We start from the raw sequence: 14,879 nt of genomic DNA, 5'->3' as shown, positions 1-14,879 counted from the left end.
CATATAAAGTATTGTTAATTGTATCGCCTGTTGATGACTAAGAAATTGAGAAAACCCTTTTCTGAGTATCTCCTACTTGAGACAGCACGTCCCTCCCCCATAGGGTAAAGGGGAGCATAGGAACTACATAGGGTTGAAAAGTTCCACAGGTATCTTCAAACTGCCAATCTAACATTTTTGAACTTTTAACTACTGTGGGGGCTAGAGGGCAAATGAAACAAAATTTGACTCCTGAAATCTATCAGGGCAACTTGCCAATCATCACTATTTTGTAAAAGACTTGCAGTTGATCCTTATTGAGTGAAATTATTATATTTGCTACTTGTTTTCTAAAAAGTTCTACACTTCTTATTTCCTCCTTTTATAATTAATTGTGTCACCAAGCTGGGAAAAGATAAAACTATTTTTCTTGGGGTCACTGATAGATGGAACCAATGGGCCTTTTTGTCACAAGCGCCTTGTAGGTGTATGTTTTGTGGCAAGAATAATTTAATCTCATCTTTTGGTAATATTAATCGTAATTAACTGATCATTTAAAGTCTCATCTACTTTAACAAGAGCTGACTCTGTCTCATTTAGTCAACTTTCTCTCAGAACTGGAATTAGGATTGCTTTTTAAGTAATCAAAGGCTTTAAATCTGCAGTAGTCAGTTTTAAATGTGGGCGTATCCAATTACTGTCCCCTAATAACCCCTAATAATTTTTGGAAATCATTTAAAGTTAGTAAACAATCTCTCTGCAGCTTCAAATGGGCATTATCAATTTTTAAAACTTTTGGCACCTAAATATGAGAAGCAAGTAAAGAGGTGCTGCACAACATCTTTATAAGCTTTTCCAGTTATTGTTTTGTAACCTAAATCTGGTCTAAAGCTTTTTAGATGACAAGCAACCATCTAATCTTTGTTTGAATACTTCCAGCAACGGGGAACTCACTACTCTTCAAGGTTTTAAACGCTCCCTCACCTTTTTTTTTTTACAGCATTTCCACCCCGCATACCACTTTCTCTAATACCACCAACTCATTTTCAGTAGTATGTGTTGGCCAGGAGCTGGGCCAGTCTTTCCCAGCAATGTTAAGAGACGTCTGTTCCTGTGTCTAATAGCCCTGGCGTTTTATTCTCTTGAATTAAAAGATCTTTTAAAGGCCTTGGAACTGTAATTTCCTGCACCCAAAAAGCTAGATCACTAGATCCAAATGTTTTGTGGCTCTTAGCTTGAGAAGTCAAATTTTTTCCTGTCTGATAAGGTAAAAGCAAAAACTGTGTTATTCTTTGACCTTTATTAATTTGCACAGTTTTGGTAAGCGGCGAGATCAAAACTTTAATTTCTCCAATATAATCAGAATCTACCACACCATACACCACCAAAATTTTTTTTTTTAAGAAAGCGAGCTACGCCCTAGCACAAGTCCTACAATGCCCTCAGGCAGGGGGCCAGCCACTCCCATTGGAATCGGAGCATGTCAGGGGTTAATATTGTTGCTAAATCCCCTTACCGTTTTTTTCTTAGCCTGGGTGAGACCCCCCCCTGAGGGGGTTTTCTCCAAGGAGCACGCTCTGCATATTGTGCATGTAATCTATTTTAAAAGCTCTACTGTTCAAAAACTTTTTATCTTCTTCAGGCTTAGGCAACACTTTGAGAGGCTTTGGGGGCAAAGCGGGGAACTCTTGGGCCCTGAAAAGCGCAAACGGAGGCGGCGGCGATGGCCTTAAATCAGAAAGTGGTGGATAAGTTCTTTGTTTTTTAAAGGTTTGCGCAGAGCGGGAGGGAGCTCGCCAGGGCACCTGGTCACAGTGTCTCTTACTGTCTCTCTCTCTCTTCCTGCCTTTCTCACTTTTCTCTCACCCTTCCTTTTTCGCTACCCTTCTCTTTCCTTCGTTTTTCTCTTTACCCTCTTCTCTTCCCTAATTTTTTTTTTTTTATCTTTTTCTGTGTATCTCCTTTTTTAACTTCCTTTCTCTATCTTGATGCGTTCCCTGATTCCTTCCTTCTCCATTCCTCTCCTTTTCACTCTTAAGCTCTTTTTCTAGATCTTTTTCTATTTTCTTTCCTTTTTTTTTTCCACTTTTTTTTTTCTTTTTTCTTTTTATTTTACTCTTTTTTTTTTTTTTTTTTTTGCTTGGGTGAGGCCCCCCGAGGGGTTTTTCTGCAATGAGCAGGCTCTGTATATTGTGTATTCTTTAAAAGTTCTTTTGTTTAAAAGAATTTTATTTTTATTTTTATTTTTATTTTTTTTTATTTTCAGCCTTAGGTCTGGGAGGCTTTGGATGTAAACTGGGGAATTCTTAGGCCCTGGGAGGTGTAAGCGGAGGTGGGGTAGTCGCCTTAAATCAGAAATTGTTGGATAAATTTTTAAAGGTTTGTGTAGTAGAGGGGGAGGGGGCTTGTCAGGGCGCCCGGCCGCAGCGTCTTGTAAGTCCTCTCCTTCCTCGGGAGGTAGAGCACAGTCTCCCTCCTTTCTTTTGTCAAGGGCAGAAAATATGATCTGCGCAGAAGGTGGAGACCCACTACCATCCACCGCTATAGCTTCTCCCATAGGCTATCCCACAGCCTCATGAGGAGGGTCCAGAACATTTTTAATCATATTTATAGGATAAGTTTTTAGTTGTTTTTTACCTTCACCCAAGTATCTAAATTAACAGTAGCCTCTTTATCAGTTTGAAGATTACTTGTATAAAGAGTTGCCATTCTTAGTTTCAGTGTTACCCATGTCAGAAAATTAAGTATAATAGAAGATAAAGCTTTTAGCTTTTAAAAGATCAGGCTTTTCTTTGGCCTTTTAACTTCAGAAACTGTTTTTTCTCTCTAACTCTTCAACACTTTCAACACTTCCCACTCCTACTCGCCCTGTCTATCCTACAGGGGGGTCCGCGGCACCCTGAGTGGGGTCCTATCCGTCCCTAAAATTCAACACTGGGGGAAAGGGTTGGGGACCTACCTTCGAATGCCCCTGTTCGGGCGCCACCAAGGGAGCCGGCATATTGCATATTGAGTGAGGATCTGTAATAGCTCAACTGGAATTCTATCACTGCCGGGAGCCAGCTGGGCGTGACTGAAGCGACTTAGCATGCGTGCGTGCATGCACCAGGGAAGGAAATGGCAACCCACTCCAGCGTTCTTGCCTGGAGAGTCCCAGGGATGGAGGAGCCTGGTGGGCTGCCGTCTGTGGGGTCGCACAGAGTCTGACATGACTGAAGCAACTTAGCAGCAGCAGCAATAGCAACAGACCGACCTGGTCCCCTGAGCTGGCCCTGCTCCTGGGCTCAGCAGCCTGATTTGGACGTGACAGCAGGTGCTTCCTCTCAGGGGACAGACTCAGAGCCGTGGCCCCCAGGCCTCCTCCTGGGAGTGAAGCTGCACACGGGGGTGGAGCACCCAGAATTGGAGGGTGAAGGGGTCAGGTCGTCATCAGTCCCCACTGTCTTCCCAGAAACAGAGGATGGGAGGAGCCCCCAGAGCCCACTGCATGCACCCCTCCTGCTACCCTCATTCATGACTTTCCTCCCAATCCTGGGCCCCTCTCTTTCTACAGACCTATACTGTTGATCTCCATGGTCATGATCAAGTTCAGTCTGTCGGAAGATCATGGACATGTTTCCAAGTTTTTATGAAATTCACACTAACTTCCTTAGCCCCTCCTTGAACCTCTCTAACCCTTCCTTTCCAAGAAGTCTCAGGTCTCTGGTTCTCAGGTGTGACTCCTACTCGTCCCCTCCCTGTTCCTCCCCAGGTTACCCTTGTTTCCCAGGGGATCCATGAACACCTCTAGTAGCTGATTTATTCCCTGAAATCTCACACTCCATCCTGTGTGCCCATCGAATGAGGAATCAGGAGGGGAGATAAACCCTGGTCCTGAGACCTGGAGATGATTCCTGGCTGAGGAGTGTCTGTGCTCAGCTGCTGTGGGACTGATTTTATGCACAGTGAGCCCGGGAGAAGCTGCTGGGACCCTGGGCTGGGAAAGCAGACCCTGTCCTGGGGCTCTGCCCCCGGGGCCATGACTGCTGCTCTGTCTGACCATGTCTATGGTCCCATCTGAGATTCCTGAAAACAGCTGATCTGCCTTGTCAGGTCCTGTGTCTCATCTCAGATCTGAGACCGACCCAAGGCTCTGATAACTCAGCCTGCCCTGTTTCACAGAGAGAACGTCCTGCTACCACATAAAATCCCCCAGTGGAGATGCCATACATGTCAGAAAGTCTTTAAAATTATCTTATTTAAAGAACAGAGGCTACAAGGAAAATTATTTAGAAATAGTACCATGGGAATGCCAGAGTTGGACACAGCTTAGTGACTTAACAACAACATTTTCTTCAGTTAAATTTTAGGCATCTATTTTAAGTGAGGATCTTAGATTTATACTACTCCATGAACACATTTTGGTTCATTGAAAATGTCAAAATCACACATCCACTGTGTAACACTCACGTGCACTACAGGGTAAGCTACAGTTGGCTGCTGTTTTCCAACCAAACACATCCTGAAGGTATCATTTCAAGACCAGTTTTGGGAATGTTGACTCTAAGAGCTCTATCACCAGATCAGGATGTATGTTTGGCCAGGACACCAGCAGGTGTTTCAAGGCTTTTCCTGAGTGTCTGGAGGGGAGAGAGCAGAGACCAGCCCCCTGGTACTTTCTGATGCTTTCTGCTCAGGGTTCCCAGCTGTGACATTCAACCCCCAAGCCCCACGCATCCCTGCCCCAGATCACACACTGGTCTCCCTCAGGCACAGGAACCTGACCCAGGTGCCAGAGGTAATCAGAGCATTGTGGGGGTTGGAGGGTAGGACAGTCATTTGCATGAAAGGACCCTCCCCCTCTCAGGGTATGAAGAGGGGAAGGAGCAGTGTGGGGACGCTCTGCTCAGCTGTGGGGCCACAGACGGCAGGACGCCCTGACATGTCCACCATGGCCTGGTCCCCTCTGCTCCTCACACTGGTCGCTCTCTGCACAGGTGACTGGAAGGGGGGACAGGGGAACGGCCCTGAGAAGACACACAGGCTCTGCTCCCTGCTCTCACGTCTGGACTCCCGAGTCACCATCTCTGTCTCTCCTCCTTCCAAGATCCTGGGCCCAGGCTGTGCTGACTCAGCCGCCCTCCATGTCTGGGTCCCTGGGCCAGAGGGTCACCATCACCTGCTCTGGAAGCAGCAGCAACGTTGGAACTGGCAATTATGTTGGCTGGTACCAAATGATCCCAGGATCGGCCCCCAGAACCCTCATCTACCGTGCTACCAGTCGACTCTTGGGGGTCCCCGACCGATTCTCCGGCTCCAGGTCTGGCAACACAGCAACTCTGGCCCTCAGCTCGCTCCAGCCTGAGGACGAGGCTGATTACTACTGTGTATCTTACGACAGCAGTATCAGTGGTGCCACAGTGCTCCAGGCCGGGGGGGAAGTGAGACAAAAACCTGCTCTTCTCTCAGAGTCGGGGCTCTGGGGGCAGAAACATCCTCTGCAAAGGCAGCTGTTTCATTTGTCTGTTTGGCCTCAGACTGGGTCCAGAATCACACCAGGGAACTTGGTCCAGAAAAATCTGTTCACATCTTTCTTCATTCACCCCTTCTCCAGCTTTCCTTGGCAGCAACACATTGTCTGATTTTCTCCACTTTAGCAGAAATCCCCGGTGCCAAGGGCAGGTGCCCTGGGGTCAGAGTCCATGGTGGGTCAGGTCAGAACCAGAGAAACACAGTAGAGTTCTGTCTGATTCTGGACTCATCAAGCATCCAGTAGGTGTCCTGGTCCCAACAGCTCTCATTCTCTCTGATACTAGTAGTGGACCCTTGGGGATCCCTGCTCCATTTCAGATCTCTGGGTCTCTGCTCATTTTCCAGATCTCAAATCTGGAGTTCGGGCTCCTTGGCCATCACTGGGCTGAGATGATGCTCAGGCTGCTGCTCCTGCCTTCCTGTGACAGCCTTTCAGGCTCACCTAGAGCTCCAGGATTGCGGAACTAGACCAGTTATGGTATGGACTCTTCTCCCTCTGGTGAGATGGGGCCACCCAGCGGCTTCCTGCTCAGCATCTGGCTGGACCTGCTGCTGCTATTACCCTGACTCCAGGTCATCGGGGGTTCTGCCTGGACATGGAGCCTTCTCCTGTCCCCTCCGTCCTTAAAGTCCCTCCAGCAGGCCATTCCCAGGAGAAGGTCTCAAAGGAAACAGGAAGTTCATGTCCCCATCACTAGGGACACAGTGTCTCTTTGCCCTGAAGCTCGGGGGCTGAGGTTGGGGTCTGACTGAGGTCATCTCAGACCTGAACTCTGACTGGGGAGCCTTTAATCTCCATCACTGGGGCATCTGCCCATTCCCAGGAGTTTCTAGAGTTCTGACCCCTCTCATTGGCCCTCAATATGAACGCCTGGGCATTTTCTTCACAGGGGAGATTTCTTCGGTTACTGCTGCACCAACAGGGGAGCATCTGAGGTGCACCTTACATTTGGGTCCTTTGGAACTACTGCCTCTCCATGGCCCTCACTGCTAAGATCCACCACTGATTCTTCCTGTTCAATATCTTTGTCTAACGCTTGCCACATGATGTTTAATTATTGTTATGGAGATTAAATTCACTTTGCTCCTGCTTTGTGGAGTTTCCACAAATTATTGTCACCAGATACCACTATAAGAATAGTTGGTGCTTTTACAATATCACATACTAAGGTCTTGATACATTGATGACTTTTTTCTAAAAATGAAAAATAAAACAAAACAAAAACAAGACGTGTTCATGGCTTTCCTTCCCCCATAAGTAGTGGATGCAGTCTGGGGCCATTCCGGTTCCGTAGATGGTCAACATGTCCTAGGTCACCCTTGGTGTGGTCATCTTCCGGCCCATGGGCTGCAGACACCACCTCACATTCCCACCTGCCCATTGCTCATCACCTGCCCCACAAACAGGAAAACCAGCACTCATCATAACAGGATCTGTTCTGTCTAGGCTCTCCCACAGGATTATGAGAAGTAATGCTAGAAAACCTGTTGTTTTCCAGTTACTAAAAGTGAAGAAGCAAGAAGGATACATTCAAAAATTCAATTCATGATAGTATCAAAAAATAAAATGCTTAGGAATATGATTAACCCAGTATGTGAGAGGCTTATAAACTGAAAACAAGAAAACATTGTTGAGAAATTCACACTGTTGTAAATAAGTGAAAGGAGCCCCGAGATCACGGGTGGGACAACCTCATACTGTGAAGGTGACCTCAGTCCTGCCAGATTGACCTACATGTTCGTGGCTGTTACCAAGTCCAAGCTCACTCCACTCACCTCACGACAGGCCAATGAATCCAAGAGGAAAGGAATACGACTTTATTCGGAAAGTCAGCTGACAGAGAAGTTGGCAGACTAACGTCTCAAAATGACCATGCTCTATGGGGTCTGGATGCTAGCTGCTTTTAGGGATGAGAGATGGGGGAAGTGAGGACACAAAGTGAAAAAGACCATTGAACTCTTGCAATGATTCCCTAGAATGGCAACCTCAGGCAGGGGGATACGTTATTTCCTTCTTTCTTACAGTCATTCACAGGTGGGCAGGGTCAGACCATCTCCCTGTGAGCTACCCAAAGGTACTTGGTTTAAGGCTCAGGCAGAGGGAGTAGGGTTCTCTGAAGCAGGCCACTATGTATGATGATGATAACAAACGTGACAGAAACAAGGGTTAAATTCACAGAAACAGCTCCAGCATGGATCAGAATTAACCCTGTATAATTCTGTGAAATTTTACTTCAGAACCACCTAGTTTCTGTCAGGTTTTACCTCAGAACCCCCTAATTTCTGTCTGATTTTACCATGGAACCACCAAGTTTCTGTCAGATTTTACCTAAGGAGAACCTAGTTTATGTCAGATTTTACTACAGAATCCCTTAGTTTCTCCCAGATTTTACTTCAGAGACTCCCTAGTTTCTCTCAGATTTTATGTCAGAACCCCTTAGTTTCTGTCAGATTGTACCAAAGGAGTCTCTAGTTTCTCTCAGATTATAGCTCTGTATTGCTTAGTTTCTATCAGATCTTACCTCTGGAGCCTGTAATTCTGTCAGATTTTACCTCAGAACCACCTAGTTCCTGTCAGATTTTAGCACAGAATCCCCTAGGTTCTGTCTGATTTTACCATGGAGCCATCTAATTTCTGTCAGAGTTTACCACACAACCCCTTAGTTTCTGTCAGATTTTAACCTCAGTTCAGTTCAGTCGCTCAGTCCTGTGATCCCAGACATTTTGTGATCCCATGGACTGCATCATGCCAGGCTTCCCTGTCCATCACCAACTCCTGAAGCTTGCTCAGAGTCATGCCCAGTGAGCCGATGATACCATCCAACCACCTGATCCTCTGTCATCCCCTACTCCTTCTCATAAGCCCCTATACTATGTCAGATTTACCTAAGGAAAACCTAGTTTCTTTCAGATTTTACCACAGAACCCCTCAGTTTCTGTCAGTGTTTACCCCAGAATCCCCCTAGTTTCTCACAGATTTTACCTCAGGAGCCCCTAGTTTCTGTCAGATTTTACCACAGAACCAACCTAGTTTCTGTCAGATTTTACCCTAGAAGCCCCTAGCTTCTGTCAGATTTTCCATCAGAAGCCTCGAATTTCTGTCACATTTTACCTTAGTACCCTGGTGGGAGCCAGAGTGAGGCACTCCGCCCGTGGCAAAGGTCATGAGAAAGGAGGCTCGACATATGCAAAGGCGGGATCGAGCCTCAGGAGTCCCCCTGGAAATCCTCGAGCATCTACCCCCAAAACCAGAGTCTGCCTGCTTTACTACTTTGTGCTCTCACCTACACCTCTGACTTTACGGAGGGCTGTCCCCCACCACCTCTTTCGGAGAAGGAGTTAACCTAGAGCTCCAGTTAATAAAAACTCCTGGGGGTGACAAGAGTGTTTTAACCTACAAACTCCTCTGAAGGTTCTCTAGCCTGCCTGACAGGCTTCTCCGGCCACATGTGATTGCTCACAGCCTCCCAACCGTGAGAGGCACGAGATGCTTTAAACCTTCTAAAAACAGGTTCCTTAGAAAAGTTAGGAAACTATTAGTATAAGTATACTGGGCTGATTAGAAATTGTATTGGTGAAGGGTTTTTCATTTGTTGAGCCAATGTTTGTTGCTAAGTCTCCATATCCCCTGCCCTTACACACATTAATGAATATATAGAAGAAATAAGTATTAACCTTTGATATCAATCACGTTAGACCTTAGGCTAAGTAAATTCTTTCCTTAACTAAAACCCACTATACCCTCACCCTATAGGAATGTAACTTTATTTGGGTGGCGTCTGTTTTAAGAATAATCACCCCTGGAGAAATAAGTGTCCTGGTTGACTGACCGCTGTCACAAGGAGAGGGTCATAAATTGTCAGCAGGCCCCCTGGCCAGAAGATGATGTAACACCCCTAAGACCTCTGTATACATTTGTATGAAGCACCTGACTTTGATAAAAGTCAGGACTGCTGACCCCGCGTGACTTTTGCATAACATCTCAGTGTATAAAAGTAGACCGTGGAAAATAAAGAATTGGGATCAGTTCCTCGAAAGACTGATCTCCTCATGTCACTCTCTCACTCTAGCTGAGTCTCCATCTGGAGCGCGGAACACTCCATGCTTACTAATTATGCCTGGGCTTATAAGATCTGACCGGGGAGGCCTCAGTGTCTCCTCTCCTTCGGGAGAACGGAAGGACGCCTGCGGCCTACGTAAGTGGTGCAAGCTTCTTGTCTTGAAGTTTTATTGGTCTCCCGCGTAAACCAAGCTACTCAGCCTCTTTTCTCCACGGAATTTTCCTACTGAGCTATCCTCATTCTATTACTCTTTACATCTTTAATTAATATCTAATTGAAGCTATTGTATCCTGATCCTCGCCGACGCCATCCCCGCTTCCAATATCCTGGATCAGCCGGGGCTGGACCCCAGCAGTACCCCCTGGTTTCTGTCAGTTTTTACCTCAGAAGCCTCCAGTTTCTGTAGCATGTTACCTCCATACCCCCTGATTTCTGTCAGATTTTACCTAAGAACCCCCTGGTTTCTGTCACATTTTACCAAAAGAGTCCCTAGTTTGTCTCAGACTATACCTCAGTATCATCTAATTTCTATCAGATTTTACCTCTGGAGTATGTAATTCTGTCAGATTTTGCCTCAGAACCCCCTAGTTTTTGTCAGATTTTATGTCAGAAGCCCCTAGTTTATGTCAGATTTTACCACAAAATCTGTTGTATTCTGTCAGATTTACCTAAGGAGAACCTAGTTTCTCTCAGATTTTACCACAGAACCCCTTAGTCTCTGTCAAATCTTACCTCACAATCCCCCTACTTTCTCACAGACTTTACCTCAGGAGCCCCTATCTTCTGTCAAGTTTTACCTCAAAACCCCCTAGTTTCTGTCAGATTTTACCTCTGAACCCCCTAATTTCTATGAGATATCCCCCTCAGAATCCCTTGTTTCTGTCAGATTTTACACCAGAATCACCTAATTTCTATCAGATTTTACCACAAAATCCCCTAGTTTCTGTCAATTTTACCTCAGAAGTCTATATTTTCTGTTAAATTTTACCTCAGTATCCCTTAGTTTCTGTCAAATTTCACCTCAGAACTGCCTAGTTTCTGTCAGATTTTACCACAGATCCCCTTTATTTCTGTCAGATTTTTACCACACAACCCCTAGCTTCTGTCAGATTTTACCTCAGAAGCTCATAGTTTCTGTCAGTTACCACCTCAGGAAACCCTAATTTCTCTCAGGTTCCATCTCAGAACCCCCTAGTTTCTGCCAGATTTAATCTCAGTAATACCTGGTTTCTGTCTGACTTTTCCTCAGACCACTACCCCCAACCTCGAGTTTCTGTCAGATTTTAACTCAGAACCCCTTAGTTTCTGTCAGATTTTACCTCTGAACACCCTAGTTTTTGACTTCACATTCCAGGATCTGGCTCGAGGTGAATCATCATACCATTGTGATTATCTGGATCATGAACATCTTTTTTGTACAGTTCTTCCGTGTATTCCTGCCAGCTCTTCTTAATATCTTCTGCTACTGTTAGGTCCATACCATTTCTCTCCTTTATTGTGCCCACGTTTGGATGAAATGTGCCCTTGGTATCTCTAATTTTCTTGAAGAGATCTCTAGTCTTTACCATTCTATTGTTTTCCTCTATTTCTTTGCACTGATCACTGAGAAATTCTTTCTTATCTCTCCTTGCTATTCTTTGAAACTATGCATTCAAATGGGTATATCTTTCCTTTTCTGCTTTGTCTCTTGCTTCTATTCTTTTCACAGCTATTTGTAAGGCCTCCTCACACAACCATTTGCCTTTTTGCATTACTTTTTCTTGGGGATGATCTTGAGCCCTGCCTCCTGTACAATGTCACAAACATCCATCCATAGTTCTTCAGGCACTCTTGTAATCAGATCTAATCCCTTGAATCTATTTGTCACTTCCACTGTATAATCATAAGGGATTTGATTTAGGTCATAATTGAATGGTCTAGTGGTTTTCCCCAGTTTATTCCATTTAAGTCTGAATTTGGCAATAAGGAGTTCATGATTTGAGCCACAGTCAGCTTCCGGTCTTGTTTTTGCTGACTGTATAGAGCTTCTTGCTCTTTAGCTGCAAAGAATATACTCAATCTGATTACAGTATTGACCATCTGGTGATGTCTATGTGTGGAGGTTTCTCTTGTGTTGTTGGAAGAGTGTGTTTGCTATGACCAGTGCATTCTCTTGGAAAAACTTTATTAGCCCTTGCCCTGCTTCATTCTGTACTGAAAGGCCAAATTTGCCTGTTACTTCAGGTGTTTCTTGACTTCCTACTTTTGCATTCCAGTCCCCTATATTGAAAAGGACATCATTTTTGGGTGTTAGTTCTAGAAGGTCTTGTAGGTCTTCATAGAACCGTTCAACTTCAGCTTCTTCAGCATTACTGGTCAGGGCGTAGACTTGGATTACTGTGATATTGAGTGGTTTGCCTTGGAAATGAACAGATATCATTCTATCTGATTTCAAACAGCATTGATTATATTATTACTAAACTTAAAAGAAAATATGCCATCATAAGCTGGGGGAACAATAAATGATTTAGCAATCATGCCAGCTAAGGCAGCTGACACTGCAAATTGCCAAAATGTATCTCCACACCAGCCATCCATCTTGAAAGACTGGAAGCGACCGTTGGGCCTAAACCTCATGTCAGTGTCTTTATTCTCAGAATTTGTAGATCATAAATGAAATATTTAAGAAAGTCCTTTCCCCACCTCTTCACGAATGCTTCTTGTATCACTGGAAATCCTTAAAAGAGTTGAATCATAGACTCTGGATTTATCTAAGCAAATCTATTTAACTGGAATTTGAACTTCATCTTCAATAAATCAAACAATTCTGGGCATTAATAGGTAGTTCCTTAAATGGCCTTGCTTTTCATATCTGTGTGTTCCATATGGAGGGTCTTACATTTAAGTCCATTTATTTAAGAGTTCTTGGTTTACTGGGAAATGAGTTATAAGCTCACCATCTAACTAGTATGCAACTTCAACTCTGATTTCCATAAATATGTCCAAAATATCAAAATTTTTGACTACCAATGCAGTAAATCCATTAATCATATGAGCATATTTAATCAAAACAAGTTCCAACCAGGCACATCGTCTTTCCCTTCCTGTAGTTACACCAAACTCTCTATCCCTTGTTTGTAATAATTCTCCAATTGCATTGTCTTGCTCTGTAGGAAAGGGACCAATCCCAACTCTATTTGTATAAGCTTTCACAACTCCATACATTTCTCCACATTTTAAGGGGGCATACCCAAGCCAGTACAAACACCTCCAACTGTACAGTTCAAAGAGGTTATGAAAGGATAACTTTCAAAATCAGTATCTAGCAGTGCTGCATTTGTACCTTCTACCCAGATTTTCTTTGATGGTCTTTCTTTGAAAGCTCGATATAGGAAATAAACTCCATATATCTAGCAGTTGGTTTCACCCTTTCCATATAACCCTCGAGTGTTTGGAATTCATCTTCAATGTCTATTTCCGAAGTGGGGTATATAGATTTGTAGTGGTTAGCCAGAACTTGGAACCTCTCAGAAAAGCCATCAAAGTCAGAAATAAGATGGCATATCCTAAGTCCAGTCTGGTCCCTTTGGGAAGAATGAACAGGGCAAATGCCCTTTTTGTGGTACCCAAATTTTTTCCTGCTTGTTCCCCTCTCTGTTGTTCCTGGATACCATCAGCTGTTTGATGACAATCAAGCACAATATGAGCTCTGTCAGGTATGAGAAGGCTTATCCAGCCTTACAGACCTTCTCCCTTTTGAATATTTTTTTCTGCTTTCTCACACAATCCAGCTAGATGAATTACCACATCATTTCCAATGAATGCAGTAACATTCAGGCTCCACTGGGAGCCTGAGTTGTTCCACTGGGTAAAAGACGAAAGTCACCCTCCACAGAATCTGCAGCTGTTCAGGCAGCATTACTTTCTCCCCGGCGGTGGCACATAGTGTTGGTGCCCTGCACCAGCAGATCCAGCACCTTCCCCTTGCCTTCGTGGTCCCAGTGCCCACCAAGCACCAGGCTCGCCAGGTTCCCCCCAGGCTGCTCCCTGGGGCAGCCTCGGTCGTCTTGGACAAGAAGGATGCCCCTAGGTTGGTCTTGGCAAACGCCCAGGCTCCAGAGACACGAGAAGAGGCCGAAGGGGTCGGGGGCAGCTGGGAGTGTGTGAACTGGATTGCTCTGTAAATTTATGTTTGAGAGTCTTAATATAAAATATAACATATATTCAAAAAATAACATTTGGTAACACTGTCAATGTCTTTATCTGATATTAGGATTTTTCTACTTTTCTAATCTTCCATTTCGTCAAGAGGACTTGGATCAATGTTTAACGACCGTGGTCTGTAATGTCCCCTTCTACTGGTTTGGTTGTAAGGTTGTTTTTTACACTTTATTGGTTGATTGACTGATGGCTGTGCGGGGTCTCCACTGTTCCTGGGCTCTGGTTGTGGGGCGGCGCGGCCGCTCTTCACTGCAGTGCACTGGGTTCTCATTGGGGCGGATTCTCTTGCTGCAGGGCACCAGCTCCGGGGGATGGAGCTTCAGCAGTTCGGCTTTCCTGTGAGTTGCTCTGCAGAATGCGGGAGCTTCCTGCATCTGGCACTGCAACCATGTCCCCTCCATCGACAGGCAGATCCTTAAACACAGGAAAGCAAGGGAAGTCCTATAAATTCCCCTCTTGTGTGCTTTATTTATGGGTTGTATGTAAAACACTTTAACTGCTTTCTCAGAGAACCACAAGTTTTACATCTTTTTCAATGCTTAAACAAATACAAATCCAACGTATGGGAAGCATATAACTCCTAAAGTTTGCTAGATATTTATACTAAATAAGGGTACATTATGTCTTTTTGTGGAGTAAGTTCATGACAAAATAGTCTGTTTCTTCTAAGCATCTTCACTGTTTACTTATTTTCTCTACTAGAACAAATGTACCTTCTTAGAACACTGAACTTCATTCCCTTTTTCTGCAAATTTTTCCTACATGTTACCACCAGGGGGCGCTGTGGGACTGCCCTGGGGTCCCTGCACAGCTGCTCAGGGAGCATTACTTCCTCCAGGAGCTGGGCTGGGGGCAGAGCCTGTGCTCCTGGGGGGACCCAGCAGTGTGTCCTGTCTGAGTGCAGAGACTCGTGAGCAGGGACCTCTGTGGTCTTGGCAGGTGCTTCCTCCAGGGGCTCCCAAGAGGGAACTCCCCTCCACACCCTGTGTCTGGGCTGTGAGCTGAGCTCCAGCATCAGGGCTGAGATGGGCTGGACGGGCCCTGGGTGGACCCCTATTTGCATGGCAGCCCCTCCTCTGGCAGAGTCAGGGGGAGAAAAGGAGGCCTGGGGCAGCCCAGCCTCACTGT

The 14,879-nt window shown here is 45.1% G+C and overlaps 1 protein-coding gene and 1 pseudogene across 1 annotated transcript in view; one reads left to right on the top strand and one right to left on the bottom strand.

Moving 5' to 3' along the window:
• LOC112582842 (immunoglobulin lambda-1 light chain-like) overlaps positions 1-14,879 on the top strand; it is a gene marked incomplete in the record, with an annotated part of 281,468 nt that overhangs the window by 88,407 nt on the left and 178,182 nt on the right.
• Positions 12,312-13,750, bottom strand: LOC123465047 (annotated as a pseudogene).

The sequence above is a fragment of the Bubalus bubalis genome, chromosome 17 (genome assembly GCF_019923935.1).
Source record: "Bubalus bubalis isolate 160015118507 breed Murrah chromosome 17, NDDB_SH_1, whole genome shotgun sequence".
Classification (NCBI taxonomy): Eukaryota; Metazoa; Chordata; class Mammalia; order Artiodactyla; family Bovidae; genus Bubalus; species Bubalus bubalis.
The sequence above is the reverse complement of the archived record's forward strand: the minus strand, read 5'-3'. Positions and strand labels throughout refer to the sequence as shown.